At 34.2% G+C, this 15887-nt stretch overlaps 1 protein-coding gene across 6 annotated transcripts in view; it reads left to right on the forward strand.

Moving 5' to 3' along the window:
- The window catches only part of VPS13B (vacuolar protein sorting 13 homolog B), a 625623-nt gene that overhangs the window by 105685 nt on the left and 504051 nt on the right, over positions 1 to 15887 (forward strand). The gene's annotated exons all lie outside the window — the stretch shown is intronic.

The raw sequence follows: 15887 nt of genomic DNA on the forward strand, positions 1-15887 counted from the left end.
GTTCTCTTCTTAAATAGATTCATTTATTAAATGTGCTGAGTCTGTTCTTTATACAGTCTTTTGAGTTGTATCTATTTTTTCTTCTATTAACATTTATAATTAGCTTTTCTTTGGTTGGTATTTGCTATATTTTGCATTCTTTTACTTAAAACCAATGTTTTTATGCTTTACGTGTATGCCTTAGAAATAGCATACAACTGGATATTTTAGATCAAATTTCATAATCTGTCTTTTATCTAGTAAATTCAATCTACTTATATGTGTGATTGTAGTTTTTTTGACTTTGTTTCTGCTTACTATCTTACTATATTGTTTCCTTTTATACTGTTAGCTACAGTGCTTCTTAAAAATACTATTGTTTCTTAACTTACCTCTTTCTACTTGTTTGGAATTGTATACTCTTATTGAATTACTAACTTAAAAATAACTGATGTTGCTTTGGAAAACACTTTGGTAGTTCTTCAAAAAGTTAAATTAGAGTTACTATATAACCCAGGTATTTTACTCCTAGATGTGCACCCAAGAATTGAAAACATATACCTGTGTAAAGTCTTGTACAGGAATTTGTAACATTATTCTTTTTTCCTTTTGCATGCAAGTTTATTTTTTATTAATAATTTTATATATTTAAGGTATGCAATATGATATTTTGATATACATGGTTAAATGATTACTACACTCCAACTAATTAACAGATATGTCCCCTCACATAGCTACTATTTTTTTTTCCCTGTGGTGAGAGCACCTGAAATTTACTCTTAGCAGATTTCCACTATACAGTACAGTATTATCAACTATAACTATCATTCTCTACATGAGATTTCTAGAACTTACTCATCCTGCATAACTGCAGCTTTGTCTCCTTTGACCAGCATCTTTCATTTCCCTCATCTCCTTGCCCCTGTAAATACTGTTCTACTCTCTGCTTCTATGAATTCGACTTTTTAAGATTCTGTATGTAAAGGAGATCACATAGCATTATTCCTAATAGCCAAAAGGTGAAAACAACAGAAACATCTGATGAATGGATAAAATGTGTTATATATGTACAATGGAATGTTATTCAGACATAAAAAGGAGTGGAGTACTGATATATGCTGTGAATGAACCTTGAAAACATGCTAAGTGGAAAAAGCCAGATGCAAAAAGTCACATATTATGATTCCATTTATATGAAATACTTAAAATAGGCAAATCCACAGAGACAGAAAGTAGATTAATGATTGCCAGAGTTTGGAGAAAAGGAGAACTGGGGAATGACTTCATGAGTTTCTTTTGGGGTGATGGAAATGTTTTGCAATTAGATAGCAGTAATGTCTTCATACTTGTGAATCTGCTAAATTCCATGTAATTGTACGCTTGTAAAAGGATGAATTTTATATTTATTTTATTTCATTCAAAAAATCATTTTAAATTGATGAATATTTAAGTGGACTAAATTTTGTGTTATGCTCTGAATGTTTACATTCCACCAAAGTTTACATGTTGAAATTCAGTGCTCAAGGAGGAGGACGGGCCTCTGGGAGCTGATTAGATCATGAGGGCAGAGTCCTCATGAATGAGATTGATGTCTTTAGAAAGAGGGTCCAGAGAGGGCTCCTTTGATTCCTCCACCACGTGGAGGAAGTAGGCAGCCTTCAGCAGGAAGCGGTTCTCTTCGGAACCTGACTGTGCTGGTGCTCTGATCTTGGGCTTCCAGCCTCTAGAATCGAGAGAAATAATTTTCTGTTGTGTATCTGCTGTACAGTCTGTGGTATTTGTTATTAGAACCCGAATGGACTAAGACAGTGTTATTGCCATTGTTTTATGTGGAGTTACTGTGTGAAACCTCTTCTTTTAGATCCTCACCCTTAAGGCCTGTGGTGAGGCCTTTTTTGGTAGTAGCATTTTTCACTGTATATTATTTTGTTTGTCAAATTTGTTTCCTGTGATGTTCTCTCCAGAAGTTTGTTTGTTTAATGTCTCACAGTATTAATCCACCCTTATTTATTTAAAATTTTTGTTTTTGTCAACTTAGTCTAAAAATTCATATTAATAAGCAGGTGGTGGTGGTATTGACTTTTATAATTTTTTCCCTGACAAACTCATTCTGCATTTTTTTCGGAGTTGATCAAATGGACTGTGCTAGGCAGATTCTATGTAAAAGTTTTTATTCTGTAAATATTCTATCCTAATAGAATGCTGCATAGATATTAAAAAATGGGTCAGATAAGTACACAGAACAAGTGATCCATAACCTGATATGCTGACATTGAAAAACCTAAAATTAGTGGAAATAAGTTTTTGGAGATTAGAGGAGTTGAGGAAAATGGAATAATGTTAGGAAGTTTCATCTCTTCACCAAGGAATCTTAAATTTATGAAACGAAGCAGCTATAAAATTTATAATAGGTAAATTAAGAGTTAGCCAAAATTTTGTTTTGAAAATCTGGTTTCCAAGTGTCCAATTTCCTTATGTCTTTTTTTGCTCCCCCCAAATCTTATTCTGTTCATTTTATTCTTAACATAGTGCTTGCTTATAGTATTTCTCTAAATTTTCTGTCTTAAGATCCAAGAAGTATGTATTTAAGGTGTAAAGTTTATAGCATTTTATTGTCTTACATCTGTGGGCTGTCAGTAGACATCACTCAGCACTGTTAAGCTTTGTATATGTTTGGTTTAACCAGGGATCTTTTGCTTTACATTGCAGCTACTTCTCATTTATTACATTAATGAAGTGATAATGCAGGATTATGTACATTCTTCAACTTCTCAGATTTTTATTCTGATAATGTGTGGAAGAAGAACCATTATTCTTCCATTCTACAGTTGACTGTAAGCTAAGCACTTGTCTTCAGTGTTTCTGCCTCACCTTTCATGATAATCGTATACCTCTTGCCTACCTTCCTACTTCTTGCTGTCTTTTTATTGCTAGTTGCTAACCCACAGCATCAGTCTCCTCCTGTCCATCACCTTCATGGCTTTTCCCTCTGTCTCTGTTGAACGTAATTTTGATTTGATAACATTCTCCTACATTTTTCTCTTTTCTTTGATAACTAGTTCTTTAACACAAGTCGACACAGTTTTTTCCTTTCCTGTAGTTCAGGAAACTGTAATCTGCATTATAGTCTGCGGGTTCCATAAAAAAATTACATTTTTTTCCACATTTATGCCTTTGCCCAGGTTTACCCTTCTACCCCATGCCAGAAGCGTTTTATTTCGCTTGCTCTCCTCCTTCGCATTCCTCCTGTTCAGTTTTTCAAAACAGCGTTATTGAGGTATAAATCACATACCATACAAGTCACCCTTTTCAAGTAGGCAGTATTTAGCCTGTGGTATATTCAGAGCAATGTCTTCATCACCACAATCAATTTGAGAACATTTTCTTTACCCCAGAAAGAAGTCTCACATTCTTTAGCCATCGCTTCCCAAGCTTGCCATGCCCCCCAGCCCTAAGCAAACAATAACCTGCTTTTTGTCTATGGATTTGCCTATTCTGGGCATTTCGTATAAACAGATCACATAAAATACAGTCCTTTGTGACAGAATTCTTTCACTTAGCATACTGTTTTGAAGTTCATCCATATTGTAGCATTCATCAGTTTCTTTTTATTGTCAAATAATATTCCATTGTATGTATATACTATTTTGTTCATCCATTCATCAGTTGATGGACATTTGGGTTGTTTCCACTTTGACATTTATGAATGATGTTGCCGTGAACATCTATGTACAAGTTTTTGTGTGGACATACGCTTTTATTTCTCCTGGGTAGGAGAAGTAGGAGTAGAAGTGCTTGGTCATATGGTAACTGTATATTTAACCTTTTGAGAAATTGCCAGCCTGTTTTCCAAAGCAGCTATATCATTGAATATTCTTAGCTGTAGTGTATGAGGATTCCATTTTTTTCCCACATCCTTACCATACTGCTATCACCTGTTTTCTGGTTCCAGCCATCCTATTGGTTGTAAAGTAGTGTCTCACTGTGATTTTGATATGCATTTCCCTAATGGTTAATGGTTTTGGCCCTTTGTATATCTTTTGTGGAGAAATGTCTACTTAGATCCTTTGTTCTTTTTTTTGCTGGTCTGTTTATCTTTTTTGTTTTGAGTTGTGGGAATTCTTTCTATTTTCTAGATACAAGTCCCTTATCAAATGCATGGTTCACAGAGGTTTTCTGCAGTTCTGTCGGTTGTTTGTTCACTTTCTTCATGGTGACATTCTGTCTGACTTTTTCCTCAGTTGTAGCCCCAAGTATATCTTTACATTGGACCCTGTTATCTTTTCGAAGTGGTTTATTTCTCCTTTGTTACTGATTCTGCTTCTTGGTCTTCATCATTACTTTCAGCCTTTTAAGTTCTTTTAAGCTTTTAATATCACAGAATCCTTACTGCTCTTGTTACCCAAGGCCTTGATTTCCCAAGGCCAACAATTTCAGTGATACTAACCTTCTATAGTCATTTCTTCCTTTCTCTTTTCATCTTTGTTTTCTCCATGCCTGTTCTCACAAATAAGAAATTTATGTGTTATCTCTGCAAGCGCCAAAACAACACTATTCTATCTGAACTGAACTGTTACTGATTTGGGGGAGATTTAGAAAGATTCATTTATAATTGAGTTCTTATCTTACCCTTTCATTAATTGCAGGTTGTAACTTATTAGTTGGGTTTGAAATTGACATCTTTGGGTACTCCTAAGAGTTTGAAAGAAATGAACTAGAATTAAATAGAATGCATGTAATGTAGTAAGTTGAAGTATTATATTTATTATATTTATAAACATAAAAGGCATACATTGTTAGTAAATACAGTTATTGCTCTAAATTTTTTCTTGGTAAGACTAGGGATTAAAATTCTGTGCAACTGCTTCCTGAATATTTCGGTTTTGGAAATTTTGAGAGGACATGAGAGATGCCCTGAATAAAAAAAAGGGAAAAAAATTTAGTATTTTTTCCAAAGAGAAAGAACTAAAAGAATTGGGTGATAAATAATTAATGACATGTTTTTGAAATTCTAAAATTCTTTAGCTATAAGTTGCATTATTGATTTTTATGCTATTTTAGATGATATGATGAGGGATAGTACCAGGTCACTAGCAAAATACATGTACATGTAAAGCATAAGATGCTCCTGGAAAATTTTAAATGTGAAAAATTTCATTCTGAACTCTTGATTCCTAAGAAAACATGGTTATTGATTTCCTGATTCTAATAACAAGAAATTCTTAGTGAAGAGTGAGCAGTGTCAAGTTGTGAGATAATGTAATTTTATCACTCAAAGGAAATAAATTAGTTTGATAGTTAAGTTTTATGTGTCCGATTTATGTTGCATTTTAAACGTTTTTTAAAAATTGAAGTATAGTCAGTTTACAGTGTGTCAATTTTCTGGTATACAATATGCTGCATTTTTATATAAAGAAAACTAAGTGCAAAAAACTTCTTTGTTTCTTTATAGGTACAGAATTATTTCACTATTTTATCAACTTAGTTTTTTTTATAAATACGTATTTATTTGATCTTTTTTTCCTTTTAATAACTGAAGTTGTTAAACATGTCTCTATGTAAAACCAAGTAAAGTTAGGTTGTTGTATTTGATTGAGTCTTAGAATATGCAACAACCTTGTACATTAGTCTTCAAAATGTTGAAGTTATAATGGTACTTCAGAAATGTGATATCAGACTTAATTTCAAGCATCAAAACTGCAAAATTCCTTTAGGAAGAAAAGATGTTTTCTTTAATAGAGTGTACTATACTGTGACACAAAAATGTGGTAATTTTCGTTGAGTCAATTTTTAGTTTCTATTTTGTGAATGACTTTACTTAAGAGGCTTTAAGAGACTATCTGTGTGAATATTGAACTATACTAGTGTTCTTTAGAGCTACATCGATGAATTTTTCTTCCTCAGCTCTCGTAAAAGGAGAATAAAATTAAAGATATTAAATTAAGATGAATAGTAAAAAAGTTCTGTGCCACTGCTTCTTAGAGGTTTAATTTTGTCTGTTGAATTTTATTAATCTATATGCTATATAAATATTGGTGTAATGAATGTTTTACTATCTCTGTCAGGTAATAAAAATATTTTCACTCTTCGACTATTAAAATTTACTGAATTGTAGTGTGGAAATCACACTACTTATATGTCTAAAGAAAGGTCAGTTTGTTTCATTGAGTTTCAGTTAACTTTCTCATCTGTAAAATGGTAATAGTACCTTTAGATCTACTCATAGAGTGCTTGAGAGTGCCAAATACAGTGTTATTTGCGGAGTTGATTCATTGCTCCTGCCCTGGCTGTGGAATCCTGCTAGAATCATACATATGGGGATATTACCTGTGGAGGTGGTTGTAGGGTATGAGGTTCTTGGAGGCATGAGATAACTATCACTGTCAAAACTGAAGCTTCAGTGACCCAGTATTTTAGGTGAGAAGATACAGGGCAAAGGTAAATTCTAAGAGTAGGGCAGGAAAGTAAATAGGATAATGAAGTAGTGAACTTGATGAGAGAAGATTGAAATTCAAGACATTGGTTAGGTCTGGTTGTTTGGACTTAATGAAGAAACTGTTCATTGTGCTGCTTTAATACAGCTGTTGACAAGAGGCCTTGCAAGCTCATAGACACCTATGATGAATCGTGTATTCTCTCCTGTTAGGATTCCCCAGCGATGTGGAACAACAGGTTGCTGCAATGCAGTGGGAGAATAGAAATACGAAACCCTATCCTTTAATCTGCTTTTCATGTAGTGAGCAGCTGCCTACCAAGCATTTTTCCTCCACTGAGCTGCATATTGTAGCGACTGGATACCATAAGACTTACTGAATAGTCTGAATTGGCTCACCTTTTTAGGTTGATGTTTCTCACGCATTAATTCCTCTGGCTTCTCCCCAGTACTATTGATGTTGGCAGGTTATGTGTCCTGTGTTACACATGTGAAAATTTATGCGTGGAACAATTTAGTGTTCTTAAGCATCCTCCCACAGATACTCACTGAGTAAGCTAGTTTTTGAAGCCATGCCTTTGGACCCTTCTGTTCTTACTTCTGCTACTACATCAAACAACCTCTCTGGTAAATAAGACCAGAAACAAAGTAAGATGATTATAGTTTGCTATTCCATTAGGAATTCTATAATGAAGGAATAGCAAATATTGGAAACTTTATTAAAATAATAAAGAAGTTTATAAAGAACAAACAGATGTTAAAGTTTGAACTAAATATGTATTATTAATTGGGATCATTGAATTATGCACTTTTATTTTCATGTTTCTTATGGTACTCAAATCATAGAAATTGTAACCTTTGTAATTTTGCCAGAAGATAAAATACAAAGTCACACGTGGCTTTTGTTTGCTTAGGAAAACAAGGACTTGTTACCACGTTTTCCTTACTCAGGTAGTTCATTGTTTTGTTGACAGTCTAGTTCCATTAATCTGGTATTTGCAGGGAAATTACCTACAGACTCTCAAATCTATGCTGAAGGTGATCAAATGGACATTTGAATCTGTTATTTAAGTGATGTCTTAATGTTAAAATAAAAATCTACTTTCCAGAATGTAACTGTAAAAGTATTTTATGCAAGATTTCATGTGGGATACCTTAATGGTTGAATAATAAATTTTACCTCATAAAAATGAAATTCAATAATACAGTAGCTTTCTCAGCTCAGTAGCATCTGGTCTATTCTCATGAGAGCCAATATTTTCCAACTCATTAGGATCATGTCGTTCTGTATGTCGTCAACATTGACTTAGCCAAGCTACCTTTACTTACATAACCGCCAAACTATTAAATAGGTCTCTTGTGGAGTGAAGTCAAATATTCCTCTTACTTTACTTCTGCCTTAGAAGAGGGGAAGAAAATGTACATACTGTAACATTTAAACATCTGGTCTAAAACCACATCAGTGTAACTCTGAGCAAAGTTACGGATTTGGTATTCTTCCCAGGTGTGCATATAAAAAGGACTTTGGAGTTGCTGAACAGTTCTTTAACCATTTAGGAAAAGGATTGAGGTATATAGTGATATGCTTTTTCTGTTCCTCTGTTTTTAAACTACTTTTTTTCTCATACACCTCCAATGTGTTCTAAAATATATATTTTTGAGCTGTTACAAAATTTTCTTTCCAGATAGGAGAAGTATTGATTATGAATTTATCCTTGCCTAAAAATAAAAATGAGTTAGTTTTGCATTAAACACTACCAGTGAGACTTTCTGATGTTTACAATGGAGTAAAAATTTAATAAAAGAATTGAAGAAGACACAAATGGAAAGATATTCATGCTCACGGATTGGAGAAATCAGTATTGTTAGAATGTTCATGCAGCATAATGACTTGACTTAATATATTGAGAAGTGATTACCACAGTAAGTTTAGTTAACATCCATTGCCTTGTATAGATACAAAAAAAGAAAGAATATTTTTTTTCTCGTGATGAGAACTTTTAAGATTTACTTTTTAAGCAACTCTGAATTATACCACAGCAGTATTAGCGATAGTCATCATGTTGTACATTACATCCTCTACTTATTTATTTTCTAACTGGAAGTTTGTACCTTTTGACCACCTTTATCCAATTTCCCTACCCTCCATCCCCTTCCTCTGGTAACGACAAATCTGATCTCTTTTTCTGTGAGGTCCTCTCCCCACCCCCCCAATTCCTCATGTAAGTGAGTTCAAACAGTATTTATCTTTCTTGACTTACTTCCCTTAGGACCTCGAAGTCTATTATGTTGCAAATGGCAGGATTTTCTTTTTTGTGAGTGAATAGTATTCCACTGTGTACATACACCATAGTTTCTTAATCCATTCATCTGTTGATGGACACTTAGATTGTTCTCTTATCTTGGCTGTTGTAAATAATGCTGCAGTGAACATTGGGAGTGCAGATACCTCTTTGACATAGTGATTTTATTTCCTTTTGATGCAGACCCAGAGGCATAATTGCTGGATGATATCATAGTTCTGTTTTTAATCTTTTGAGGAACTTTCATATTGATTTCCATAGTGGCGCCAATTTACAGTCCCACCAACAGTGCTAAAGGGTTTCCTTTTTTCTACATCTTTGCCGGCATTTGTTATCTCTTATCTTTCTGATGATAGTTATTCTAACAGGTATGAGGTGATACCTCCTTGTGGTTTTGGTTTGCATTTCCCTAATGATTAATGATGTCGAGGACCTTTTCATATACCTGTTGGCCATTGTGTATCATTTGGAAAAGTGTTTAGATCTTTTGCCCACTTTTAGATCGTAGTGTTTGTTTTTCTACCATTGAGTTATATGAGTTCTTTATATATTTTCGATGTTAACCCCTTATCAGATAAATGATGTGGAATTATCTTCTCCCACTCTGTAGGTTTCCTTTTCCTTTTGTTGATTATTTCTTTTGCTTTGTGGAAGTTGTTTAGTTTGTTGTAGTCTCATTTATGGTAGCTTTTGTTCCTTGTGTTTTAGGTGTCATATTCAAAAAATGGTTGCTAAAACTATGTCAAGGCGCTTTCTTCCCCCTCCTCCATGTTTTCTTCTAGGAATTTTCTAGGTCTTATGTTTAATTCTGTAACACATTTTGAGTTAATTTTTGTGAGCGATGTGAGATTGAGATCTGGTTTTATTCTTTTACATATCATTTTCGAGTTTTCTCAGCATCATTTATTGAAGAGACTGTCTTTTCTTCATTGAGTATTCTTGACTCCCTTATCAAATATTAGTATGCATGGGTTTATTTTTGAGCTCTTGATTCTATTGTATTGGCCTATGTGTCTGCTTTTATGTCAATACCATACTTTCTGATTAATATAACTTTATAATATGCTTGAAACCAGGAAGTGTGTTATCTTCAGCTTTATTCTTTCTTCAGATTGCTTTGGCTGTTGGGGATCTTTTGTGGTTTTATGTAAATTTTAGGATTATTTTTTCTAAGTCCGTTAAAAAAAACCTGTTATTGGAATCTTGATACGAATTGCATTGAACTATATGTGGCTTTGGGTAGTATGGACATTTTAACAATATTAATTCTTTCAGTCCATGAGCACAGGATATCTTTCCATTTATTTGGGCCTTCTTCAATTTATTTCATTATTACTGTCTTCTAGTTTTCAATGTAGAGATCTTTCACCTACTTGATTAAATTTGTCAATTTTTCATTGTTTTGGATGACATTGTAAATGTAATCAGTTTCTTTGTCTACCTCCCCGACCCCAGATAATTTGTCATTAGTGTATAGAAACACTACTGCTTTTTGCCTTTTAATTTTGTTTCCTGCAACTTGACTTGATTAACTCATTAGATTAACAATTTTTTGGTTGAGTCTTTGGAGATTTTATATATATAAAATCACATCATCTGCAGATAGGGACAGTTTTACTTCTTTCTTTCCAAATCTGATGCCTTTTATTTCTTTTTCTTGCCTGATTGTTCTGGCTGGGTCTTCCAGTAGCATGTTGAATAGGAATGGTAAGAGTAGGTGCCCTTTTCTTGTTTCTGATCTTAGAGGAAAAACTTTCAACTTTTTACTGTTGAGTATGATGTTAACTGTGGGCTTGTATATGTCCTTTATTATGTGAGATTGGTTCCTTCTATACCCAATTTATTGGGAGTGTTTATCATAAACAGAAGTTCTGTTTCATCAAATGCTTTGTCTGTCTCTATCTAAATGATATGATTTTTTAAATTTCTATTAATGTGATTGTGTCACATTTATTGATTTGCATATTTTGAACCATCCGTACTTCCGAGGGATAAATTCCACTTGATTGTGGCGAATGATCCTTTTAATGTGCTGCCGATTTTGGCTTGCTGTTACTTTGGTGAGAATCTTTTCATTTACATTCATCTGGGATATTGGCTGGTAGTTTTCTTTTCTTGTAGTGTTCCTATCTGGCTTTGGAATCAGGGTAATACTGGCCTCATAAAATGAGTTTGAGAGTGTTCCTTTTTGATTTTTTGAAAGAGCTTGAGAGCCCTGCTGTCTGTCAACTCTGAGGCTTGACTGGTCTGAGCTTGTGTTCTTGTCATGGATGGACAGTGGATTGGATAGATGATGGATGGATGGGTAGCTATGGATGCACAACACCTTAACACATGTGCACACAAACTGCTGAGTGGAAACATCTCAGTGGGTATTACAGCCTGTGGCAGGAGTATATATGTGTGTCTTTTTGGACAAAATCTTTACATTTTAAGGTTTGCAAATATTCAAGAGGAAATGTCAAGGAAGCAGCAAAACCAAGGACAGTACCACCTGTGGGTTCTGAATATCACAATGTGAGCAGAACTGTGCTTGAAAGCCCTGATGAGTCATCTGTTAGGGCTTTGGTTAAATAAAACACTGAGCAAATTGAGTAACCAGCATTGTGTCTGTGGATCTCCTTCACAAGAACTTGTCTGACCCTGATGGTAGGATTGGGTCTGAGGCCGTGTCAGTGGATTGGGATTGGAAGGATCCTGGGGGCATGGCTTCATGCTTTCTTCTCTGCCTTCCCGTGAAGTCTTTCAACTCTTGGATGATAGTCCTGCCATGATTGGCTTTAGCTTTGAACTTCCCTTCATTTGGCTACTAAAGTACCTCTGGATTCACCCTTCCTAAAGCTCTGCATCAAGAAGGCAGGAGTAACCTTATCACTCTACTCCTCAAGAATTGTCAGTGGCTCTCCTGTGCCCTCAGGATAAACTTAAAAGACTCCTGGTATGGCACTTTAGGACCTGGGTTCTCCCCAAACATGAAGCTCATGCTTTACCTATGGTTGAATCAAATCCTGCATACTTTGCTCTTCAGATTTCCTTGCCTTCATGTCCCCCCTTTCCCCACAAAAGATGCACTGATTTATTACCTCTTTTCTATTTGAAATGTAACATTAGTATTAGTGTTTAGTATTAGCATTAGTATTTCCTCTACAAATACTTCTCTCATTCACTCAGAGTTAATTATTTTTTCCTTTGTGATATCATTATGATTAATATATTGCTCAGTTCAACAGATGTTTATTATGTAGTAACTGCTAGATTTGGACCCTGTTTTCAGAGATCTTTCAGTCTGGGAAATAAAATATTTAATTTTTGATTACACACATCATTCTGTATTATAGTTATGTTTGTACTGAGATTTTCTGACAAAATCTAGTATGCTGTAGTAGATCTTTGTTTAGACATTCACATGAAGTATCTTTCAGTTAGTATACTTAATCATAATAACCGGATTAAAAATTTGTTGCAAATATTCAATTAAAGTAAATTCAATAAGTCATTGGTTTTAATTATCAAATATAATAACATTTACTCCAGATTTTATTGTTAAAAATAAGTAACAGATAACAGATAGTCCTCCACAAAAATTTTTGTTGGTGATTAGAAACAGCTTTATTCTGTTTTATTAAAATTTAATTATGAGGAGAAAACATTAGAAAATTTCACATGATGTTAGACTAATATTATTTGTAAACTGGAAAGCAGAACTCATCAGTAAAATAGCTAATAATTTTTTCCATATCTGACTTGACCTCCTGTTGTAGATCTTCCCCCATGAGAAATAGTTACCTTTTCTTAATTCTTCTAAGAGCCTGCTTGATACCAACCTTACTCTTCTCTGCAGCTAGACCACTGATCTCTGCTTGTTTTTTCAGCCTTGCTCCATGTTTGGGTCTGATTCTATGATTAATCTGGGGATGATTTAAGGAATACACATCCAGGTGACTCAGGAGCATCTCCTGCGACTTTGCTTGACTATGTGCCTTAGCTCTATTGATTGAACTTGTACTTGAATTGTTCAAGCTGCCACCTTAAACTGCAATTTCAGTTGCTTAGATGCCTGTTTGTTCTGCTGGGCCATTCCCTGTCTCATCAAAGACTAACATCATGAATTTCCCTTTCTAGACTGCCGTAGGTTCTTGAGGCTTCTCCTTAATTTTCGCCCATGGATGTGGTACTCCCTACTAACTGTTACCAGACCAGTTTTGAAGAATCCACCTGCTGACCGCAAATGTTACCTTTTTTTTTTTTTTAAGGAATTATTGATTGTATTACATTTGCCTGCAGGAACTGCATTATTTCTTATTGAACAAGTATCTGATCTGACCACTTGTCTTAGCTTTTGCATTTTTTTTCTCATTGTTATAGATCTGGCATTGACAACTCTAGCTCACTGCTTGTTTTTGTAAATAAAATTTTATTGGAACGTAACTACACTTGTTCCCTTAAATGTCTGTGGCTGTCTTTGTCCTACAATGTCAGTGTTGAGTAGTTGCAACAGAGACCAGATAGTTCACAGTCCGAAATATTTGCTATCTGGCTCTTTACCAGAAACATTTTGCTGACCTCTGATATGGTTTATAGTCTTGTTCTTTTCATTTGGTGCCTATTTTAAATATTGTACTTTTTATTTTATAGAGGTTTTATGAGAAAATGACCATATTTATTCATGTGACTTCCATGTAATTTTTAAATTCAGTTAATTGGATGTTTGGCAGAAGATGTCTTGGACTTAAAATAATCTTCATTGTTAACTTTTTTCATTTTTTTTAACATTTTTTTATTGATTTATAATCATTTTACAATGTTGTGTCAAATTCCAGTGTTCAGCACAATTTTTCAGTCATTCATGGACATATACACACTCATTGTCACATTTTTTTCTCTGTGATTTATCATAACATTTTGTGTATATTTCCCTGTGCTATACAGTGTAATCTTGTTTATCTATTCTACAATTTTGAAATCCCAGTCTATCCCTTCCCACCCTCTACCCCCCTGGTAACCACAAGTCTGTATTCTCTGTCCATGAGTCTATTTCTGTCCTGTATTTATGCTTTGTTTTTGTTTGTTTTTGTTTTTTAGATTCCAGATATGAGCGATCTCATATGGTATTTGTCTTTCTCTTTCTGGCTTACTTCATTTAGAATGACATTCTCCAGGAGCATCCATGTTGCTGCAAATGGCATTTTTTTAACTACCATTTTGTTAAAGAAAAGTGTCTCTTCCAAAATAGATAGGATTAAGTGGTTATGATAATTGATACTTTCTACTCTAATCATCTGCCCATAGTAAATCAGTCACCAAGTGTTGTCAAATTTATTTCCTAAGTACTTTTACAATGCATCTATTTCTCTCCATTTTTACTTCTGTCACTCTAAGGCAACTTCATTATTTCTTTTCCCCCTTCCAGTCCATTTTCTACCACGTACCAGAGTGAGCTTTGAAAAATTCCGATGTGATCAAAGCACTCAGCCTTAAATGACTTCCTATTAACTTCAGGATAAAGACTCAAATCTGGCTCTGTACTTCATTAACCTTTCAGTGTCTCAAAAGAGCTGTGCTTCTTTTTGTCTTACGGTTTTTCTCAAGCCATTCCATCTTTCTGCAATGTTCTTCTCCCTCTATTTCACCTATTTATAGCAACTTGTCCTTTAGAGTCCAGCTCAAGTGTCACCTCCTCAGAAGATTCTTGAAGTAGAAAGTAGATTCCACGAGGGCAGGTTCCATGTTTCAATTTGCCCTGCTGTATCTCCAGCGACTAGTATATACTTTGGATAGTGTCTAAAGATAGTACATGTCTGCTTTTTTGAGTGAGAATTCTAAATGTAAATAGACTACAAGTTCTACCAATTCTTAGGGTCACCCCCCTTCCCCACCTGGCTCCAACATCATCTGTAGTATAGTAAATAGGAGCCAGGAGATCTGTCTGCTACTGATTGAGCAATCAACCACTTAAAATAAAGACTATGATTAAATTATGGGAGATAATTGTTAATAAGAAATTACTATGATTTAAGTTACCTGTGAAAAATGGTTAAAATAGAATTGCTATATGAGTTCTTATGTCTGGGGTCCCTAAGACCCCTATATTGGAGATTCTGTGGAAGAACTCAATAGACAGCATAGAGTATGTTTGTGTAACATTTTTGATAATTAATATTTAATAACTCAGAGTTATGTCTAGTATGGTAGCTTCTAGCCATTTGTGATTAATCTGAATTGAGATGGCTGTACATGTGAAATTCTTACTGGGTTCAGACCCTTTTTTATAAAACAAAATTATGTAAAATATCAATTTTTTGGGACTGATTAAATATTAAATGATAGTATCTTATATTTGGTGAAAAATGTTATTAAAATTAATTTCATCTATTTTTACTTTTTAATGTAGTTCTCACAAAATTTTAGGGGAGAGGGAAATAGCTCAGTGATAGAGCCAGTTCTTTGCATGCATAAGGTCCTGGGTTCAATCCCCAGTACCTTGTGGTAGATAAAGATTTGTTGAGATCCAGTGTCACCTTACCCATTTTCTTCACTCTGAATTGTATTTATTTCTTTCAAATATTCAGACTCACCCCTCAGATGATCAAGATTTGTCATTATTAGGACAGTTCAGAAGAAGACTTGTAGGTCATAAATGTAGTTGTAAATGAGGAGTACCAAAAATATTTTGTTCAGTGAGACATTGATGTAGTTTAAGACTACTTTGAAGGACAGTTCTTGGCTGTCTCCTAATTCACTATATCAGTCAGGATCTATGGTTTAAATTCTACTTCCATGCAACTCCCTCTTTCCCAGTTCTGCATACTAGTTTTAGGATCTTAGGTGCTTAAATTCTTGAAGTTTTAGTTTTGTCATTATGAAAATGGATGATAATACGTTTTTTATGGTTTTGTTGTGATAATTTGCATTCATCACAATGCCTGGCTTAATGATTGGTGGTTACTGTTACAAATTATATTGACAACAGTAATTAAAATATGTCGGATTATTTAATGATTTTATAAAAGATAGCAGGGTTTTCTAATTCTATAAAGGAAGAAATGAGCTAGAACTCGAAAAAATTTAGTTGGATGAAAAGAAGAACCAGTGGTGTTGCTGCATCTCTGAGACTGGAATGGAATGGGATGACAGTTACTCATTGAATGGCATTACATTATTTACTTGCTTTC

The sequence above is a fragment of the Vicugna pacos genome, chromosome 25, assembly GCF_048564905.1.
Source record: "Vicugna pacos chromosome 25, VicPac4, whole genome shotgun sequence".
NCBI lineage: Eukaryota > Metazoa > Chordata > Mammalia > Artiodactyla > Camelidae > Vicugna > Vicugna pacos.